General features: G+C 39.2%; 1 protein-coding gene across 15 annotated transcripts in view; it reads right to left on the bottom strand.

The window, feature by feature from the left end:
* PCBP3 (poly(rC) binding protein 3) overlaps positions 1–22,339 on the bottom strand; it is a 284,015-nt gene that overhangs the window by 249,813 nt on the left and 11,863 nt on the right. For 3 of the 15 annotated variants that reach the window (XM_045389449.3, XM_065541249.2, XM_065541247.2), the window contains one exon: positions 8,502–8,584. The exons of the other annotated variants lie outside the window; for them this stretch is intronic. The gene's annotated coding sequence lies outside the window, so the exon portion shown is untranslated. Of the gene's footprint in view, positions 1–8,501; positions 8,585–22,339 lie in introns of those variants that run through there. 15 annotated transcript variants of the gene reach the window in all.

The raw sequence follows: 22,339 nt of genomic DNA on the forward strand, positions 1-22,339 counted from the left end.
CACTTTTATATTATGGAGACTTCTTTACTTAAACCCCATGAACCAACCTCTACTAGCTTCAAATTCTCCTATACCTTCCTCATCTATCTCAGTCTCATAGAGGTGAAGCACATTAGGCCTTACTCTGGAGTGGACTTTGGCTTAAAGCAATGTTGTGGTTAGTTGCACCTTCTATCCAGACCACTCAAACTTTCTCCATATCAGCAACAAGGCTATTTCACTTTCTTATCATTTGTGTGTTCACTGGAATAACATTTTTCATTTACTTCAAGAACTTCCTTTGTATTCACAACTTGGCTGTTTGGCATAAGAGGGCCAGCTTTTGGCCTCTCTGGGCTTTCAACATGCCTTCTTTACTAAGCTTAATCATTTCTAGTTTTTCATTTAAAGTGGGAGACGTGTCCAGGCGCAGTGGCTAATGCAGCACTTTGGGAGGCCAAGGCGGGTGGATGACCTGAGGCCAAGAGTTGGAGACCAGCTTGGCCAACAGCGAAACCCGGCCTCTACTAAAAATACAAAAAATTAGCTAGGCATGATGGCATGCACCTGTAATCCCAGCTACTCGGGAGGCTGAGGCACAAGAATAGCTTGAACCCAAGAGGCAGAGGTTGCAGTGAGCCGAGATCACACCACTGCACTCCAGCCTGGGGAACAGAGTGAGACTCTGTCTCAAAAATAAAAATAAAAAATAAAGTGAGAGATGTGTGACCCTTCCTTTCATCTGAACATGTAGAGGCCACTGAAGGGTTATTAATTGGCCTAATTTCAATATTGTTGTGTCTCAGGGCATACGGAGGTCCCAAGAGAAGCAGAGAGATGGAATGATCGGCTGTGGAGCCGTCAGAACACATAGAACATCTTATATGGGCACAGTTCATGGCATCACAAAATAATACAACAGTAACAAAGATCACTGACCAGAGACAACCATAACAGATATAATAATAATGCAAATGTTTGAAATATCATGAGAAGTACTAAAATGTGACACAGAGACATGAAGTAAGCAATGCTATTGGAAAAATGGCACTGAAAGACTTTCTTGATGCAGAGTTGCCACAAACCTTAAATTTGTTTAAAAAAAAAAAAAAATTCTGTAAAGTGCAATAAAACGAGTGATGCCCATATTGGGAGGCTATCAAGCTCACCATGACAGATACAAGTCTTTCACAATTCTAACTTTTGCCTGAAAATTCAATTTTATCATTTGCAACAAATACAGGCAGTTAATTCCTTTGAAGTAACAGTCTCAGTCTCAGTTCAATTTTCAGACATTTTATGCCAAAAATACAAGTCTGAATAACCATGGTTTGTCTGTCAGTTGTTCTTTAAAGTAAAAACAGTGTTCCATTAAAAGAGGAGCTAGTTTAACTCCTAACCCAAAAAAAGCACAAGTGCTTTTCCTCAAACAATCATTGTAGTTCCATCTGCCAAAGTACATTATGCAAACTTTCAATTCCATCTCACAGAATATTAAAAAGACATGTACTCATAGGTCAAAATTTAATAAAATTAATCATTCCTACGACTTCATCAAGAACATTCTTAAATGCTGTTGGCTTTTTGTATGCGAGTGGGTAGCAGTGAAGAGTATGATGACTGTCAGTAGAGTTGGTGCCACAGTCTTGATTTGTGTCAAAGCACCTGCCATTGCTTTTACACCATCAGTGCAAATGTCCACACAGTGAAAAAGGAAAGAATGGCTCCATATCATTAGGAAAACAGTTTTGACCTTATGAGTTCACTGAAAGGTTTCCAGGGACTCTGAGAATCCATAAATCACAGGAGATTTTACAGGCTTACCGTGGTTGCTATGGCAAAGAAAGAGGGAAAAAAAAGAGGGTTTGAGTCCCAGCTCTGCTTTCACTGGCACTGCAATATGCCTAGTGCCCCCAGCCCTGAGCCAACCAGGAGTAAGAACCACCATGACTGCTCATCAGCTATTACTGCCCTCAATGGGTCACATTTTTTCCTCTGTTCAGCAGGAAGTTGTAAGCTCCCTTCTGGCTTGATAGTCCAATCTGGTTCTTTGCCTAATGTACACCACAAATAAGAGCATTTGGGCCTTGTCAGAGCATTTGGAACCCTCGTGGGTTCCCTTGGTGGCACGCACCTGTCTGTAGGGGCATGTTTGCTTAAATAAGATCTATCCCTGCATCAAGGACACCAAGCAGACAGGCCCAGCCCAGGGCCTCAGCCTCAGCTGCCCAAAAGGTAGAAGGCTCTGCCTCCCCACCGTGTGTGCTCACTGAACTGACCTCCACCCCACTGCCCCCATGCACTCACTTTCGGAAATGACAGGAGGAAGACCAGGGTCAAAGTCTCCTCAGTAAGTCCTGCAAAGCACAGGACCTCACCTCAACTATGCTGTTCTTCAGGTGGGAAAACTTCTTGGGACCTTACCACAGAACTCTGGACAACAGAGGCACTCCACAGGCTCCAGGGCATCCCTATCAGCTCAGGAGAAGCTGTGTCCTGAAGATGTGGTGGCACCCAGAGCAAGAGAAATAGAAATGATGGGTGCTAGGTGGGGCATGTCCAAGAGAAAGAGGCCCCTGTGGATGTCCAAATGAGCCAGGGAATGGGGAAGTCATGTGGGGCTGGATCCCTGTTCCAAGAGCCAGGGAGAAAAGCCAGTCCCAGCATGGGTCACAAACTATGGGAATCTACAGATCACATCTCATTCCAGTGCCCTCATATAAAAGCAAGCTACTACACCTTCTCTCAATATCAGCCTCCACACTAATCATATGAATAATACATGGCTTATCTTTGAAAAGACTATTAAACCAAAACTTTCAGTTTCCTAAGTGGACCTAAAGAAGTATGGCTACCTCAAGTTTATCAGTTTTTTAGTAAGCAACATAACCTACTTCATTATCATTTTTTTAATTAATTGGATAATTAATCAAGTGTTCTGTGAAAGGGCCATATATGCAAAGCGATCCTCAAATACCAAAGGAGCCAAGAAACCAAAGAAGGAGACAAAGAAATCCAGTTTGTTGGTATTGGGTGATTTACTGGAGAATTTACAGACAGAATCATGGTCTTGGGCAGGTGCAAACAGGTAGATTTCTGCACTACAAAACCCTAGACATAGGGTTTATATCTTGGAACAAAAGTATAGTGCTCTGGAAGATATGTGTAAGATGCTGTAATCATCACAGCCTGTGATCTCTGCAACAACAAGGGTTGTTTTGAAGAAAACTTACAATGAATTGGTCTTCCTACATAAAGAGTAATAACATCAACTAAACTTTGTGGAGGTATGATCAGCTCAGGGTTAGTCAGAAGTTACATGGCAGATTTACATTTAAAATAAAGTCACTCTTGAGTCTTGTCTTGACTCAAGTCAGGATAATTCAGTAAAAGACATTACTGAGAAACATGGTTCCATTACAAAATCTCATTATCTTCAAAATTCCATAAAAACTCAAACCAGCAGTCTAGGACCCTAAGTATTATGGTGATTATTAACTGGGTTATATCACAGATAACTGTAAATTGGACTCTCTGTGTCACCATTTTGGATTGTTTCTTTTTTGCTTAAGGATAATTATAAATAGAGCTCAGAACTCTATAGAAAAGCCCCCAACTCAGTAAAACTCATAGAGAGACATGATCACTGGACCTCTCCTCTCTCAATGCTGTAAGTTTCCAAGGCTGGTTTGGGTACCTTATAGTAGAAACACATGGCCTCAGAGGATGAACTTAGTGTGCTAAATAAATCATTTACCTTCCAAAAGTACTTCAGGATGAAATAATAATGTCTTCTCTACCCAGAGAGCTTTACTATTGAATGTGTTTGCACATCAGTCATCTCATGTTGCTTCCACAAGGGCCCCAGGAGAAGCTCAGGCCAGGTACTCGTTTCTGCCTGTCTTCAAAGCAGAAAAAGACTCAAAGCAAGAAGGCCCAGGCACTTCTTGTAGGATACTACAGAGAGACAGGAATGAGTCTGGGAGTTGTCCACATCACTGCAACTTAAATGCAAAACTCTTCTCTTCATCAAAAATGTTTATCTTCATATCTCATTTTATTCAAAAAAACTGAAATGTCTTGTTTTTTCTTCTTGTAAGAAATCAGAAAAGGTTTGATTTTCCAATGTTAACACAGTTAAAAACAAAAAAGATGAACTGCCATACCACACCTTTGTGACGTCTGCTTAGAAAACTGCCACAAATGTACAGCTTCATTTCCAAACAGTGGAGAGGAGGGAAGAAGAAAATGGGTCAAATAATTGCCAAAGAAAGAGTCCCAAAGAAAGAATCTAATCAGAAATTTTCTTCTTTCAAATTATCTATCATTAAACACATATTTCAACAGAAATAAATTAACACAGAATTGGGCTCTTTGAAGAGGGTGACACCATAATAAAAACCGCTGTCAGACAGCTAATAATGAGAAGACCTATTTTATACAGTGCATGTCATTTTATGAAACCGTTTACCCTTGATCACCTGAAGGCAGACCATGCACACACCCAGCCTCCAGCTCAGGAGGAAGAGAAAAAAGAATGCCAACTGTCTAGGTGACTGTTATCCATTTTGCTCAGTTGAGCATCACAGAAAGACATGAGCTTAGGCAAAAACTGGCTGGCTTGAAAGAGACAAGAAAGCATCTAGAGACAGTCCAGAAACATGGGCCTCACAATCCGGGAAAAGCTATCCCTCGGCACCCCAAGAGTAAGATACGCGACTGAACATGTTCTGAGCAGCAAAGACCCATTAAGACTCCACAATGAAAAGAGGGCTAAACTGTACACACAGGTGAGATTACAGGTGTGTCTCCCACCCACACCTATGCCTATTATATTATGTTAAGCTTCAAGTGCCCTGAGTAGAGAGAGACACATGCACAAGAAAGCAAAAATATGAAGTAGCTGGAAGATTGTGACTAGAAAAGAACTTTGGCTATAGTTACTGGCACATGAAACTATCAGACGCAAATAGATCAGAAGCTACTAGAACTGGGGAGAAACTCCATTGCCAAAGAAACATGAGCCTAAAACAGTCAGTGACCATCAAAACAACCCCAGACCTCCAAACTTCCACAAGCAGAAAGCAGGATGTGGGATCTTGCACCCCTAACCCCTAAGGAAGATGTTCTCCCTATTTTAGTCAATTTTCTGTTGCTTATAACAGAATACCAAAAGCTCAGTAATTTATAAGGAAAATGAATTTCTTTCTTACAGTTGTGGAAGCTGAGAAGTCCAAGGTCAAGGAGGAGAATCTAGTGAGGATCTTCTTGCTGGTGGGGACTCTGCAGAGTCCTGAGGTGGTACAGGGCATCACTCAATAAGGGGCTGAGTGTGCTAGCTCAGGTCTCTCTTCCTCTTTTTATAAAGTCACCAATTCCACTTCCCTGATAACACATTGATCCATTAATCTATTAACCCATGAATGGATTAATCCACTCATAAGGGAACAGTCCTCAAGATCCAATCGTATCTGAAGATTAAGCTTCAACGTGAGTTTTGGAGGGGACAAATATTCAAACCATAGCACTCCCAAGGCCTAGCCAGATGGAGGGACAGAGAAAGGAGCCCTGGAGAACAACAGACCAGTTTCTCCTGCCCCCATTTCCAAGATAGGAGGTGAAAGAATCAGACACGCCACACTGTGACCATGATGAATGAAGACAAAAACAAGATTGTGCCAAAATCCCTCTCCCCACTGACGTAAGTGATGACTGTTTCTTTACCAATCACAGCTTTATCCTCACTCCAGTCTAACCTCCTTGTAGATAAGATTTACAGACACTTATCATAACATTGTCCCCACTTACTGATACCATCCCACTTTCTTGAACCCTCCCCCAAATCACCTAACCAAAGTCCAAATCCTGTAACAGGTTCCTTCTAATGCCCTCTTACCACAACACCCCACGGTTCCCAAGTGAGTGTCTAGTGGCCTTTGCTTAGAAAACATTGATAGATACCTTCATAATACTTGCCTGTGGGAGGTTGCTCTTACTGTGGACCAAGAACTGACGTTTATCTTCCATTCTCCCCTTCCAAAATGGAAGTTTTAAAATTGCAGTTGGCTTGATTTGGCTCCACTATTGTATAGTGTGAACAGCAGATAACCTGTGTGTCAGTTCAGTCATTCAAACCACAAGAGCAACAACTGGATTTGATAAAGATCACACAATGCTAGAAATCAATCCTTTGTGCAAGACACAGTAACTGGGGGCAACTCTGGATTGTGTCCCTGGAGAGATAAATGCATGACAGTTGTGAAAGAAGGGTGTGCCAAGGCAAAGGACTGAAGCAGAGATAACTAACTGTTCATGAAGAACTGTGCTCTCCTTTCCCAGGACAGCATTGAAACTGGGAAGCAACTGTCAACCAGGAATAACACACTGCAGATTTCACGCCTGCATCTAGATAGAACCCTGTAACTAGATCTTGCCAGTGGAAAGTATGAAGAGATACAGATCATGGTCCTCGTCACTTTTGGGCCAACATGGCTGAGAAGCATGTGTGCCTTCTCCATGTTGCTCTCCCATCGGCCAGCTGGACTTACAGGAAGCTGGGCGTAGAGGATAAGGATGCCACCTCCATAGCAGATGGCATGACCACCCACTGTGAGGAGCTGGGCCGAATCACCACACAGAGGAAACCTGATCACTGATGAGGAACATCCACAGTGAACTGTTACATGAGCAAGAAGTAAATTTTACCATGTAAGGCCCTGAAATTTGTGGGATTGAAAGTTAACCAAAATATCCAAAAACTAGAGGCAAGAGATACAGAGTAAAAGCATGAATCAGATACTGAGAAACCACCCCTCAATTTGCACTGGAACCACAAAGGGCTAACCCCTCAAGGTAGAGAATAAGTCTTCAGAAGCAAGTCAGCCCTCCCAAGCACTGAGCCTTTGTTCTACTCATCCGGCTGTCCTTAAGACTACACTGGATTAAGTTTGCTCCTTTAAGAACCTTAGCAGTACCTGACGAAAACCTCTCTAAAAACAATAATCATCCCAAATTATTTCAAATTATTCCTCAAAAAAATTCTGCAAATACAAATGTCTAGCAGCCTAAAAGAAATCAGTGACACATCGAGGAAGAAAGAGTAGAAATCACAGCAAACAAAAACATATCTACAAAGACAAGAAGTTAGAATTACCCAACATAGACTATTTTAACAACTACACTTGTATAATTACAAAAACCCAAACAACCCAATTAAAAATCTGGCCAATGACCTGAATACACATTTCCCTCAAGAACACATACTAATGGGCAATAAGGACAAGAAAAAATGGTCAACATTACTAATCATTAGAGAAAAGCAAATCAAAACTACAAAGAGGTATCACCTCATACCCATTAGAATGGCTATCATCAAAATAATAATAAGTGTTGGTTAGGATGTGGAGAAGCTGGAAGCCTTGTGCATTGCTGAAAGAAATGTAAAATGCTGGAGCTGCTATGAAAACAATACAGTCATTCCTCAAAAAGTTAAGAAAATTATTAGCATATGATCTAGTAATTCCATTTCTGGGTATATGCGCAAATGACGTAAAAGCAAGGGACTCAAATATTTGTATACCCATGTTCATGGCAGCATTATTCACTATAGCCAGAAGTAGATGCAACCCAAGTGTCCATCAAAGAATGAATAAACAAAATGTGGTGTATATATATATACACACACACAATGGAATATTATACAGTCTTAAAAAGGGAAGAAATTCCAACACACGCTACAACATGGATGAACCCTGAAGACATTATGCTACATTAAATAAACCAGTCACAAAAGGAAAAATATTTATGACTCCACTTATATGAGGTATCTATAGAAGTCAAATTCATAAAAACAGAAAGTAGAATGGTAGTTGCCAGGGATTTGGGAAAGGGAGTTATTGTTTAATGGGTAAAGAGTTTCAGTTTTGCAAGAAGAAAAGAGTATTGGAGATGGATGGTTGCACAACAACATGAATGTACTTAATGTCACAGAATTGTACACATAAAACATACTCTTTAAAATGGCAAATTTTATGTTATATATGTTTGACTAAAATTTTAAAACTACACTTGCTGTAGTTAAAAACAGAAACAAGAAATTAGAAGCTACAAAAAGTAACAGTTTCAATTTTTTTAAATCTAAAACTGAAAAGTTATAAAGTCATGAATGGGTTTTAAAGCAGATTGGGTGCTGCTGAAGAAAGAATTGGTGAACTGGAAACTAGGTCAAAATAAAATAAAATATTCAAAGTAAAGTGGAGCGGCCAAAATCTAGAAATATAAGAGAGAGCATGAGAATATATGGTGAAAAATCTAACACAAATTTAATCAGAGTCCCATAAAGAAAGAAAAAGGATGATGCAGAAGCAACAGCTGAAGAAAATGGCAGTGAATTTTCCAGACTTATGAAAGACATCATGCCATAGATACAAGAAGCCAACATACCTCAGGCAGGGATGCATGGAACTTAGTGAAACCATAGAAACCTAAGGATAATTGGAAAATCCTTTATGGCAATAGATTACCTCCAGAGGATAGCAGTTACATTTACTGACTTCAGAACAGGAACAAGAAAAGCCAGATGCTGTGGAAATATATCTCCAATGTGCTGAAAAAAAATAATGTCAACATTAAATTCAATATACAGAAACAAAATCTTTTAAGAATAAACACGAGAGTGTGATATCAGTGAAAATATCAAAGTAAGAACTTCTAAAAATCCCTTCTTCCACAAAAGCAATTTTTAAATGCCAAAAAATTAGCCAAATCATCTTTTCTTTAGAAATCTAGAAATTTAACCAAAGGTCTGCCACACTCTGGAGAATATTTGTTAAAGAAAAATGATTAAATATCCTAAGAACATAAATTTTGTGGTATTTTAACTTGCCCTATTCCTTCCCCCAACCCCCAACCCTACCCCAGCTCTATAGTGGTCTTCAAAACCAACAGCCTACAATCATAGTGAAAACCAACATCCTGGCAGCAACAGAAGAGGACAAAACAGGGTTGGAGCTCCTTCAAAGTCTTATTATTTGTTATGGCTACAAGGTTCCACCTGCAAGGTTACATTTATTTGACCTGACACAGAGCTCACTGAAAAGTATTTTCCTCAGAGGTATCTGTCAAAACAACTAAAGACAACTGTTTAATTTTGTGACTACCTGAGACAGTGGACAACGGTTGGAGCAAATAATATGTTAACCCAAAAGCTTAAAAGGAAAATCTGGGGAATGAGATGCCCACAGGGTATTAAAAACTCTGTATATTTCTGGAAATCTAGAAAGCCATGGTGCATACATAGAGCCATGCACCTACTCAAGGTTGTGGGAATGCCCAGAAAAGAAACTGGAGTGCCCCGAGATAGCCCTAAGCTCTCACACTGAGCTGACACTGAGACTCTGCACAATCAGAAAATGAAGACTAATGTTGCAAAATGTTTGCCCTGTTTCTTTCCTGCAGACTGTGAGAACAGGCTGTTACAATGAGACTTGAAAAGTTGCCTTTGCAATTATAAACTAGTAGGTTAAGAGCTGACACATGTCCCAACACATACACAGGGTCTCTTGGGAAAGAATGTGAGACTTACTGATTCCAGGCATTTAAGGAAACCTCTGTCCAATTATTAGCTGACCACTAAGCTATTCAAGTACACAGTCAGTGAAGATACATGACAAAGAATACAGACTTTACAGAGTTAGTTCAGGAAAGTCACTACATAAACAAACGAACAGAAACTACTATAACAAGCAGCAACAACAACAACAAAAGAAAATGGAAGAAAGGAGAATCAGATTTCCAGAGTTGCCATATTATATTATTTAAAACATAAAGTTTTCAAAAAAGTATTATAACACATACAAAGAAACAGGAAAATATGGCCCATCCACAGGGAAAGAAAAAGCAATCAATAGAAACTGTTCCCAAGGAAGCCCCAGTGTTGGACTTCAAATAACCTATTGTAAACATATTTGAATAACTAAAGGAAGCCATGTCTAAAGGATTAAAGAATGGCAGTATTGTTTCACCAAGCAGACATCAATAAAGAAACAAATTATAAAAAGAAACCAAATGAAAATTCTGGAGTTAAAAAAATACAATAATTGAAATAGCAAATTCATTAGAGTGGTTCAACATCATATTTGAACAGGCAGGAGAATCAGTGAGCTTGATGATAGATCAACTGAGATTAACCAATCTAAGGAGCAGAAAGTCAAGAAGTTTGAAAAAAAATGAACTGAACCTCAGAGCCCTGTGGGAAACTACCAAGAATACCAACAGATGGCCAACCAAGGTGGCTCACACCTGTAATCCCAACATTTTGGGAGGCTGAGGTGGAAGGATGTCTTAAGGTTGGGAACTTAAGACCAGCCTGGGCAACAGAGCAAGAACTCATCTCTACAAAAATGGAAAGAATGAATGAATGAATGAATGAATGAGAGAAAGAGAGAAAAAGGAAGGAAGGAAGGAAGGAAGGAAGGAAGGAAGGAAGGAAGGAAGGAAGGAAGGAAGGAAGGAAGGAGGGAGGGAGGGAGGGAGGGAGGGAGGGAGGGAGGGAGGGAGGGAAGGAAGAATGGATGCATAATGAAACTCTCAGAAGGAGAGAAAATAAAGGGGTACAAAGAATATTTGAAAGGATAATAATTGAAAACCTCCCAGATCTGATGGAAAAAAATTATACATTCAAGAACCTGAATATACTTCAAGGATAAACTCAAAGATATCCACACCTAAATATATTATAATCAAACTATCAAAGACAAAGAATTGTGAAAGCAGCAAGAAAGCAACTCATTAAAAAGGAATTCTCAAATCACTTGAACCCGGGAGGCAGAGGTTGCAGTGAGCTGAGATCGCGCTATTACACACCGGTCTGGTGACAGAGCAAGACCCCGTCTTAAAAAAAAAAAAAAAGGATTCTCAATAAGAATAATAGCGGATTTCTCACCAGAAACCATAGAAACTAGAAGGCTGTAGGATAACATATGCAAAATCATAGAAGAAAAAGACTGTCAAACAAGAATTCCATATCCAGAAAAATCATTCTGCAAAAACAAAGGAGAAATTAAGACACTCTCAAATAAAAGCTGAGAGAATATGTCACTAGAAAACCTACCTAACAAGAAACAGTAAAAGGAGTCCTTCAGGCTTAAATTAAAGGACACTAGATAGTACAGAAAATCCAGGTGAATGAATAAATAGCACTAGTAAAGATATAATTATAACGGTAAATATAAAAGACAGCATAAATGTAACTTCTGTTTGTAACCCTTTCCTCCTACCCGATTTAAAAGATAACTACACATCATCAATGAGCAGAAATAATAATATTTCCTCTTTTCCAAATTGGATGCCTTTTATTTCTTTCTCTTACCTGACTGTTCTGGCTAGGACTTCCAGTATTATGATGAACAAGAGTGGTGAAAATGGACATCCTTGTTTTGTTCCAATTCTTAGAGGGAATGCTTTAGGTGTTTCCTCATTCAGAATGATGTGGGTTGTGGGTCTTTCATATATGGTTTGAATTATTTTTCAGGTATGTTCCTTCTATGCCTAGTTTATTGAGGATTTTTTCATGAAAAGATATTGAATTTTATTACATGCTTTTTCTGCATCTATTGAGATAATCATATGTTTTTTGTTTTTAATTCTGTTTATGTGGTAAATCACATTTAATGATTTGCATATGTTGAACCACCCTTGCATCCTTGGAATAAAACCCACTTAATTGTGGTGTATTATCTTTTCGATATGTTGTTGGATTTGGATTGTTAGTATTTTGTTGGGAATTTCTGCATGTATTTTCATCAATGATATTGGTCTCTAGTTTTCTTTTCATTTTATCCTTGCCTGGCTTTGGTTTGGGGGTAATTCTAGCTTCACAGAATGACTTAGGGAGAAGGTCCTCCTCCTCAATTTTTTGGAATAGTTTCAGTAGGATTAGTACCGGTTCTTCTTTACACGTCTGGTAGAATTCAGTTCTGATTCCATTTGGTCCTGGGCTTTGTTTTATTGGTAGAATTTTTATTACTGATTCAATCTCACTACTTGTTATTGGTCTGTTCAGGATTTCTAATTTCTTCCTAGTTCAATCTTGGAAGGTTGTATGTTTGGATATGATCTTGTACCTAGAAAGCCCTAAAGACCTAGAAAGCCCTAAATGACTCCTGGATTTGATAAATGAATTCAGTCGCATTTCAGGATACAAAATTAACCAACAAAAATCAGTAGCACTTCCTTTTTTTTTTTTTTTTTTTTTGAGACAGAGTCTCGCTTTGTTGCCCAGACTGGAGTGCAGTGGCGCAAGCTCAGCTCACTGCAAGCTCCGCCTCCCGGGTTCACGCCCTTCTCCTGCCTCAGCCTCCTGAGTAGCTGGGAGTTACAGGCGCCCGCCACCACACCCGGCTAATTTTTTGTATTTTTAGTAGAGACAGGGTTTCACTGTATTAGCCAGGATGGTCTAGATCTCCCGACTTTGTGATCCGCCCGCCTCAGCCTTCCAAAGTGCTGGGATTACAGGTGTGAGCCACTGCGCCCGGCCTCACTTTTTTTTTTTAAAGATGGGGTCTCACTCTGTGACAAAGGCCAGGGTGCAGTGGTGTGATCAAGGCTCACTGTAGCCTCAAACTCCTGAGCTCAAGTGATCCTCCCACCTCAGCCTCCCAAGCAGCTAGGACTACAGGCATGTACCACCATACCTGCCCTAATTTTTTAAAATTTTTTGTAGATATGGGGGTCTCATCATGTTACCCAGGACAGTCTTGAACTCCTGGCCTCAAGTGATCTTCCTGCCTTGGCCTCCCAAAATGCTGGAATTATAGGCATGAACCACCATACCCCAGCAGTAGTATTTCTAAACACCAATAACCATCAAGCTGAAAACCAAATAAAGAACTCAATTTCATTTGTGATAGCTACAAAACAATAATAAAATACCTAGGAATACATTTAACCATGAAGGTGAAAGATTTCTACAAGGACAAGAGCAAAATGCTGATGAAAGAAACTGTAGATGACACAAACATATGGAAAAACATCCTATGCTCGTGAAATGGAAAAATCAGTATCATTAAAATGACCATACTGCCCAAAGCAATCCACAGACTCAATGCAATTCTTACCAGAACACTAATGTCATTTTTCATAGAGTTAGGGAAAACAATCATACAATTCATATGGAACCAAAAAGAGCCCAAATAACCAAATCAAAAAGAACAAGGCTAGAGGCATCACATTACCTGACTTCAAATTATACTACAAGATTACAGTAACCAAAACAGCATGGTACTGGTATTAAAAGAGACACATAGATCAATGGGGACAGAATAGAGAATCAGAAACAAAGCCATACACCGAAAGAAAACTGATTTTCAAAAAGCTAACAAAACACTGGGGAAAAACACTCTATTCAATAAATTATGATAGGAAAACTGGATAGCCATATGCAGAAGAAAACTAGACCCTTATCTCTCACCATATACAAAAATTAACTCGAGAAAGATTAAAGAAGTAAATGTAAGACCTAAAACTATAAAAATTCCACAAGAAAACCTAGGAAAGATGTAGGGACCAGTCCCACAGGGTCAGTGGGTTTTTCTCCCCACATGTGGAGATGAGAAATCGTAGAAATAAAGACACGAGACAAAGAGATAAAAGAAAAAACAGCTGGGCCTGGGGGACCACAACCACCAAGACACAGAGACCAGTAGTGGACCCAAATGCCAGGCTGCACTGTTATTTATTTAATACAAGACAAGGGGGCAGGGTAAGGAGTGTGAGCCATCTCCAATGATAGGTAAGGTCACGTGGGTCACGTGTCCACTAGACATGGGGCCCTTCCCTGTTTGGCAGTCTAGGCAGAGAAAGAGAGAGGAGACAGCTTACGCCATTATTTCTGCATATCAGAGACTTTTAGTACTTTCACTAATTTTGCTACTGTTATCTAGAAGGCAGAGCCAGGTGTACAGGATGGAACATGAAAGCGGACAAGGAGCATGACCGCTGAAGCACAGCATCACAGGGAGACCATTAGGCCTCCAGATAACTGCGGGTGAGCCTGACTGATGTCAGGCCCTCCACAAAAGGTGGCGGAGTGGAGTCTTCTATAAACTCCCTTTCCTGGTCTGCTAAGTAGCAGGTGCTTTTCCTTGGCACTGATGCTACCGCTAGACCACAGTCCACTTGGCAACGGGCGTCTTCCCAGATGCTGGCAATACCGCTAGACCAAGGAGTCCTCTAGTGGTCCTGTCTGGGCATGACACAGGGTTCACACTTGTCTTCTGGTCACTTCTCACCATGTCCCTTCAGCTCCTATCTCTGTATGGCCTGGTTTTTCCTAGGTTATGATTGTAGAGCGAGGATTATTATAATATTTGAATAAAAAGTAACCACCACAAACTAATGATTAGTGATACATATAATCATATCTATGATCTATATCTAGTATAACTTGTTATTTTATATATTTTATTATACTGGAACAGTTCATGCCCTCAGTCTCTGGCCTCGGCACTTGGGTGGCTTGCTGCCCACAAAAAAACTCTTCTGGACATTTGCCTAGGCAAAGAATTCATGACTAAGACCTCAAAAGCAAATTCAGGCCAGGCACAGTGGCTCACACCTGTAATCCCAACACTCTGGAAGGCTGAAGGCAGGTGGATTGCTTGAGCCCAGGAGTTCAGGACCAGCCTAAGCAATATGGTGAAACTCCATCTCTACAAAAAAAAAAAAAAAAAAAAAAAAAAACCACACACACAAAACTTAGGTATATTGGCACACACTTGTAGTCCCAGCTACTTGAAAGGCTGAGACAGGAGGATCATCTGAGCCTGGGAGGCAGAGGCTGCAGTGAATTGAGATCAACAATAACAAAAATAGACAAATGGGACTTAATAATAACTTAAAAGTGTCTGTACAGTAAAAATAATCATCAACAGAGTGAAGAGACAACCTGCAGAATGGGAAAAATATCTGCAAACTATACATCCAACAAAGGACTAATATCGAGGACCTATAAGAAACTCAAACAACTTGACAAGAAAAAAAAAACATAACCCCATTAAAAGTGAGCAAACATGAACAGGCATTTTTCAAAAGATATACAAATAGCCAAAAAACATTTGAAAAAGTGCTCAATATCACTAATCATCAGAGAAATGCAAATTAAAACAACAATGACATATCATCTTACAACACTCAGAATGGCTATTACTAAAACGTCAAAAAATGACAGATGTTGGCAAGTATGCAGAGAAAAGGAACACAAATGGAAGTTAGTACAATCTCTATGGAAAACAGTGTGGAGATTTCTCAAAGAACTAAAAATAGAAATAGAACTACCATTCGATCTGGCAAGCCCACTACTGGCTATCTACCCAAAGGAAAAGAAATCACTGTATCAAAAAGATACTTGTACTCATATGTTATTACAGCACTATTCACGATAGAAAGATAAGGAACCAACGTAAGTACCCATGAACAGATGAGTGGATAAAGAAAATGTAGTATACATATACCAAAAAATACTACTGAGCCATATAAAAAAATGAAATCATGTCCTTTGCAGCAACATAGATAGAACTGGAGGCCATTATCTTAAGTGAAATAATTCAGAAACAGAAAGTCAAATACCATATATTCTCACTTATGAGAGAATATCGGAGCTAAGTAATATGTACACATGGACACACAGAATGTAATAATAGACACCAGATATTTGGAAAGGTGGGAGGACGAGGGGGGTGAGGAATGAGAAATTACCTAATGGTTAAAATGTACACTATTTGGGTGATGCTTATACTAAAAGCCTAGACTTTACCAGTACGCAATACATGCATGTAATAAAACTGTACTTGTTCCCTCTAAATCTATTTTTAAATTGAAAAATAAAAATTATTAAAACAAAACTGTAATGAGTACAGATAACTGTAAAAGACAATACTTACAAATCTGTTTTGAAATGCACAGAATGTACAAGATATATACATAATTTTTTTTTTTGAGATGGAGTTTCGCTTTGTCTCCCAGGCTGCAGTGCAATGGTGCAATCTCAGCTAACTGCAACCTCCGCCTCCTGGGTTCAAGCAATTCTCCTATCTCAGCCTCCCGAGTAGCTGGAATTACAGGCACGTGCCACCATGCCCGGCTAATTTTTGTTATTTTTTAGTAAAGACCGGGTTTCACTATGTTGGCCAGGCTGGTCTCGAACTCCTGACCTCAAGTGATCTGTCCGTGTTGGCCTCCCAAAGAGTTGGGATTACAGGCGTGAGCTACCATGCCCAGCAAGATATACTTTGTATGACAGTAACAGCACAAAGGGAGGAGGAGGGAATGGAGCTATATAGAAGCAAATTTTCTGTATACTAGTGAAATTAGAATGGTACTAATCCAAACTAAACTGTTATAAATTGCCAGCAGTAAGATCCCAAGTAACCCCTAAGAAAATAAAAAATAGTAAAATAAATGATAAGGGAAATAAAATAGTACACTAGAAAATATCTATTTAACACAAAGTCAGTAATCGAGTAACAGAAAATTCAAAAAGACATTGCATAGAGAAAACAAGAAGCAAAACAGCTGGCATAAATTTCGCCTTATCAAAATTGCATTAAATGTAAATGGATTAAACATTCCAATATAAGCACAAAAATTGTCTAAATGGATTTTTTAATGATTCAATTATATGTAGTATATAAGAAAGACACTTAAATTCAAAGAATAGGTTGAAAGCATGTAAAACTATATATGATGCAAATAGTAACCAAAGGAGAGCTTGAATGGCTATATTAACATCAGAAAAAAATTGTCTTTAACACAAAAATTGTTATTAGAGACAAAGAATATTTTATAATTATAAAAAGGTCAATTCATCAAGAGGCTCTAACAATTATATACATATATATGTGTATGTGTATATATATATAATAAAGCCCCAGAATGCATGAAACAAAAAATTAAGAGAAACAAAGGGAGAATCAGACAGTTCAACAGTCATAGTTGGAAACTTCAAAAGTTCACTTTCAATAAAGGATGGAATGCAAGACAGAAAATCAGAAAGAAAACAAAAGATTTAAACAATACTATTAAACTAATCAGACCTAGCAGACATTTATAGAATTATCCATTCAAAAAGCAGAAAACATATTATTCTCAAATACACATGGAACATTCTCTAAAATAGACCAGGTGTTAGCCAAGAAAATAAGTCTCAAAATTTTAAAGGATTGAAATAATATAAAATATGTTCCCCAACCACAAGGGAAAAAAATAGAAATCAGTAACAGATAGAAATTTAAGAAATTCAAAAGTCTGTGGAAATTTAACAATACGCTGCTAAATAACCAGAGTCAAAGGAGAAACCACAAGGGAAATTAGAAAAGACTTTGAGATCATTAAAAATGAGGCCAGGCACAGTGGCTCACACCTGTAATCCCAGCACTTTGGGAGGCCATAGCCGGAGGACTGCTTGAGCCCAGGAGTTCAGGACCAGCCTGAGCAACATGACAAGACCCTGTGTCCCACAAAAAATTTAAAAATTAGCCAGGTGTGGGGGAATGCACCTGTAGTCCCACCTACTCAGGAGGCTGAGGTGAGAAGATCATTTGAGCTCAGGAGACTCAAAGTTGAGGCTGCAGTGAGTTGTGATGGCACCAGTGCACTTTAGCCTGCATGACAGACCAAGGCCCTGTCTCACAAAAAAAAAAAAAAAAAAGTAAAGTAAAAGAAAGCACAACATATCAAAACTTATGAAAGGCAGTGAAAGCAGTTCTTACAAAATTATAGCTGTAAACACCTATATTAAAAGAGAAATATCTCAAATCAATAACCTAACGTTCTACCTTAAGAAATAAGAAAAAAAGGCCGGGCGCGGTGGCTCAAGCCTGTAATCCCAGCACTTTGGGAGGCCGAGACGGGCGGATCACGAGGTCAGGAGATCGAGACCATCCTGGCTGACACGGTGAAACCCCGTCTCTACTAAAAAATACAAAAAAAAAACTAGCCGGGCGAGGTGGCGGGCGCCTGTAGTCCCAGCTACTCGGGAGGCTGAGGCAGGAGAATGGCGTGAACCCGGGAGGCGGAGCTTGCAGTGAGCTGAGATCCGGCCACTGCACTCCAGCCTGGGTGCCAGAGCGAGACTCCGTCTCAAAAAAAAAAAAAAAAAAAAAAGAAATAAGAAAAAGAGCCAACTAAACCTTTACAAGCGGAAGAAAAAAACAAATATTCGAGCAAAAATGAAATAGAAAATAGAGGCCGGGCGCGGTGGCTCAAGCCTGTAATCCCAGCACTTTGGGAGGCCGAGGCGGGCGGATCACAAGGTCAGGAGATCGAGACCACAGTGAAACCCCGTCTCTACTAAAAATACAAAAAAATTAGCCGGGCGCGGTGGCGGGCGCCTGTAGTCCCAGCTACTCGGGAGGCTGAGGCAGGAGAATGGCGGGAACCCGGGAGGCGGAGCTTGCAGTGAGCCGAGATCGCGCCACTGCACTCCAGCCGGGGCAACACCGTGAGACTCCGTCTCAAAAAAAAAAAAAAAAAAAAAGAAATAGAAAATAGAAAAACAACAATGAAACCAAAGTTGCTTTTTCTTTTTTTAAAGACCACCGAAATTGACAAACTTTTATCTACAATGACCAAGAAAAAAAGAGGGAAGTCAATTTGCTAAAATCAGAAAAAAAATTACCAACCTTACAGAAATAAAAGGACTATAAAGAAATATTACGAACAACTGTTGGCCAATAGGTGAAATTCACAAATTCCTAGAAAGACAGAAACTATCAAAACTAACCCAAAAAATAGTACATCTGAAAAAAACCTAAAACAAGTAAAGATATTCAGTATTTTTAAAATTTCCCACAAGGAAAAATTTAGAAACAGATGGCTTCACTATTAAATTCTACCAAACATTTAAAGAAGAATGAACACCAATCCTTCACAAGGAGAAACAGACACTTCCCAACTCATTCTATAAGGCCAGTATTACCCTAACACCAAAACCAGACAAAGAGATCACAAGAAAACTACAGATTAACACGCCTTAAGAATACAAACATAAAAATCCTTAACAAGGCCGGATGTGGCGGCTCATGTCTGTAATCCCAGCATTTTGGGAGGCCGGGGCAGGTGGATCACTTGAGGTCAGGAGTTCGAGACCAGCCTGGCCAACATGGTAAGACCCCATCTCAACTAAAAATTCAAAAATTAGCCGGGCATGGAGGCACGCAGCTGTCATCCCACCTACTTGGGAGACTGAGGCAGGAGAATTGCTTGAACCTAGGAGGCAAGAGGCTGCAGTGAGCTGAGATCACACCTCTGCACTCCAGCCCGGGTGACAGAGGGAGACTCCATCTCAAAAACTCCTCAACAAAACACTGGCAAAACCAAATCCACCAATATATAAAAAAGGATTATACGCCATGACAAGTGGGATTTATCTAAGAAATTCAGAGTTGGCTCAACATATAAAACTGAATCAATGTAATACATGACATTAATATAATAAACGACAAAAATAACATAGTATAGATGCAGGAAAAGCATCTGTCAACATTCAACACCCTTTCATGATAATAACACTCAACAAAATAGGAATAGAAGGGAAATTCCTCAACCCAATTAAGTGCATCTATAAAAATTCACAGCTAACTATACTTACTGGTGACAGGCTAAAAGCTTCCCCATAAGATGAGGAACAAACAATGATGTCCACCCTTGCCACAACAATTAAACACTGTGTTAAAGGTTATAACCAGGGCAATTACACGAGAAAAATTTTTTAAAGGCATGCAGATTAGAAACAAAGAATTAAAAGCATATATATCTGCAGATGATACATTTTTACATAGAGAAAATCCTCAGGAATCCACTAAAAAACTATTATAGCTACTAAGTCCTATGCTCATGGATTGGAAAACTTAATAGTTAACCTGACAATACTCCTCAAATTATCTACACATTCAATTAATCCCCATCAAAATTCTACCTGCCTTTTTTTTTTCCAGAAAGTGACAAACCAAACCTAAAAATTATATGGAAATGCAAGGGACCAGGAATAACCAAAATAAATAAAAAGAACAAAGTTGAAGGACTCACACTTCCCAATCTTAAAACTTACTACAAAGCTACAATAATCAAGACTGTGTGCTGCTGGCATAGAGACAGACATATAGGTCCATGGAATAGAGTGGAGAGTTCAGAAATAAGCCCATATTTTATGGTCAATTGATTTTTGACAAAAGTGCTAAGGCCATTCAATAGGTAGTCTTTTGAACGAATGGTACCAGGACTAGACAGCCACAGGCAGAAGAACGAAGTTAAACTCCTCCTTCATACCACAGATAAAAATTAACTCAAAATGCACCAAAGACCTAAATTTCAGAGCTAAAACTATAAAACAGATGTAGAATAAAACAGAGGTATAAATCTGTGTGACCTAGGATTAGGCAATGTCTTAAATATGGCAAAGCATAAGCAACAAAAGAAAAAAAATAGATAAATGTGGTATTATCAAAATAAAAATCATTTGTGCATCAAAGGATACTATCAAGAAAATGAGGCCGGGTGCGGTGGCTCACACCTGTAAATCCCAGCACTTTGGGAGACTGAGGCGGGTGGATCACGAGGTCAGGAGATCGAGACCATCCTGGCTAACACGGTGAAACCCTGTCTCTACTAAAAATACAAAAAATTAGCCGGGCACAGTGGCGGGCACCTATAGTCCCAGCTACTCGGGAGGCTGAGGCAGGAGAACAGCATGAACCTGGGAGGCGGAGCTCGCAGTGAGCCGAGGTCACGCCACTGTACTCTAGCCTAGGTGACAGAGTAAAACTCTGTCTCAAAAAGAAAAGAAAGAAAAGAAATGAAAAGACTACTCACAGTTCAAGGGGAAATATTTGCAAATCATATACTTGATAAGGGACTAATATACAGAATATATAAAGAACACTTACAACTCAGCGATAAAAAGACAATCCAGTTTTTAAATGGGCAAAGGATTTATTTTTGTTTTTGTTTTCAGCTTTTTTAAAATTTATTATACTTTAAGTTCTGGAATACATGTACAGAATGTGCAGATTTGTTACATAGGTATACAAGTGCCAGGGTGGTTTGCAGTACCCATCAACATGTCATCTACATTAGTTCTCCTAATGCTATCCTTCTCCTAGGCCCCCACCACTGACAGGCCCTGGTGTGTGATGTTCTCCTCCCTGTGTCCATGTGTTCTCATTGTTCAACTCCCACTTATGAGTGAGAACATGCAGTGTTCGGTTTTCTGTTCTTGTGTTAGTTTGCTGAGAATGATGGTTTCCAGCTTCATCCGTGTCCCTGCAAAGGACATGAACTCATCTTTTTTTACAGCTGCATAGTATTCCATGGTATATATGTGCCACATTTTCTTTATCCAGTCTATCACTGATGGGCATTTGGGTTGGTTCCAAGTCTTTGCTATCACGAACAATGCTGTAATAAATACATGTATGCACATGTCTTTATAGTAGAATGATTTATAATCCTTTGGGTATATACCCAGTAATGGGATTCCTGGGTCAAATGGTATTTCTGATTCTAGATCCTTAAGAAATTGCCACACTGTCTTCCACAATGGTTGAACTAATTTATACTCCCACCAAAAGTGTAAAAGCATTCCTATTTCTCCACATCCTTTCCAGCATCTGTTGTTTCCTGACTTTTTAATGACTACCATTCAAACCGGTGTGAGATGGTATCTCATTGTGGTTTTCATTTGCATTTCTCTAATGACCAGTGATGATGAGCTTTTTTTCATGTTTGTTGGCTGCATAAATGTCTTCTTCTGTTCATATCCCTCGCCCCTTTTTGATGGACTTGTGTTGTTTTTTTTTCTTGTAAATTTGTTTAAGTTCTTTGTAGACTCTGGATATTGGACCTTTGTCAGATGGATAGATTGTAAAAACGTTCTCCAATTCTGTAGGTTGCCTGTTCACTCTGATGATAGTTTCTTTTGCTGTGCAGAAGCTCTTTAGTTTAATTAGATCCCAATTGTTAATTTTGGCTTCTGTTGCCATTGCTTTTGGTGTTTTAGTCATGAAGTCTTGTGCAAAGGATTTAAATAGCCATTTCTCCAAAGAAAAAACAAAAATGGCCAATAAGCAGTACATGAAAAGGGTTGAATATCATCAGTCACTACAGAAATGCTAATACCACAATATCTACTACTTCCCATCCACTACATGGCTATAGTCAAAAAACTGAAAAATAACAAGTGTTTGAGAGAATGTGCAGAAATTGGAACCCTTATAAATTGCTGATGGGAATATAAAATGGTGCAGCATTTTACATTCCAAATTGTTTGGAATTTTACATTGCCAAATTGTTTTCCGAAGATGCTGCA

This window comes from Macaca fascicularis, chromosome 3, assembly GCF_037993035.2.
Source record: "Macaca fascicularis isolate 582-1 chromosome 3, T2T-MFA8v1.1".
Taxonomy (NCBI): domain Eukaryota; kingdom Metazoa; phylum Chordata; class Mammalia; order Primates; family Cercopithecidae; genus Macaca; species Macaca fascicularis.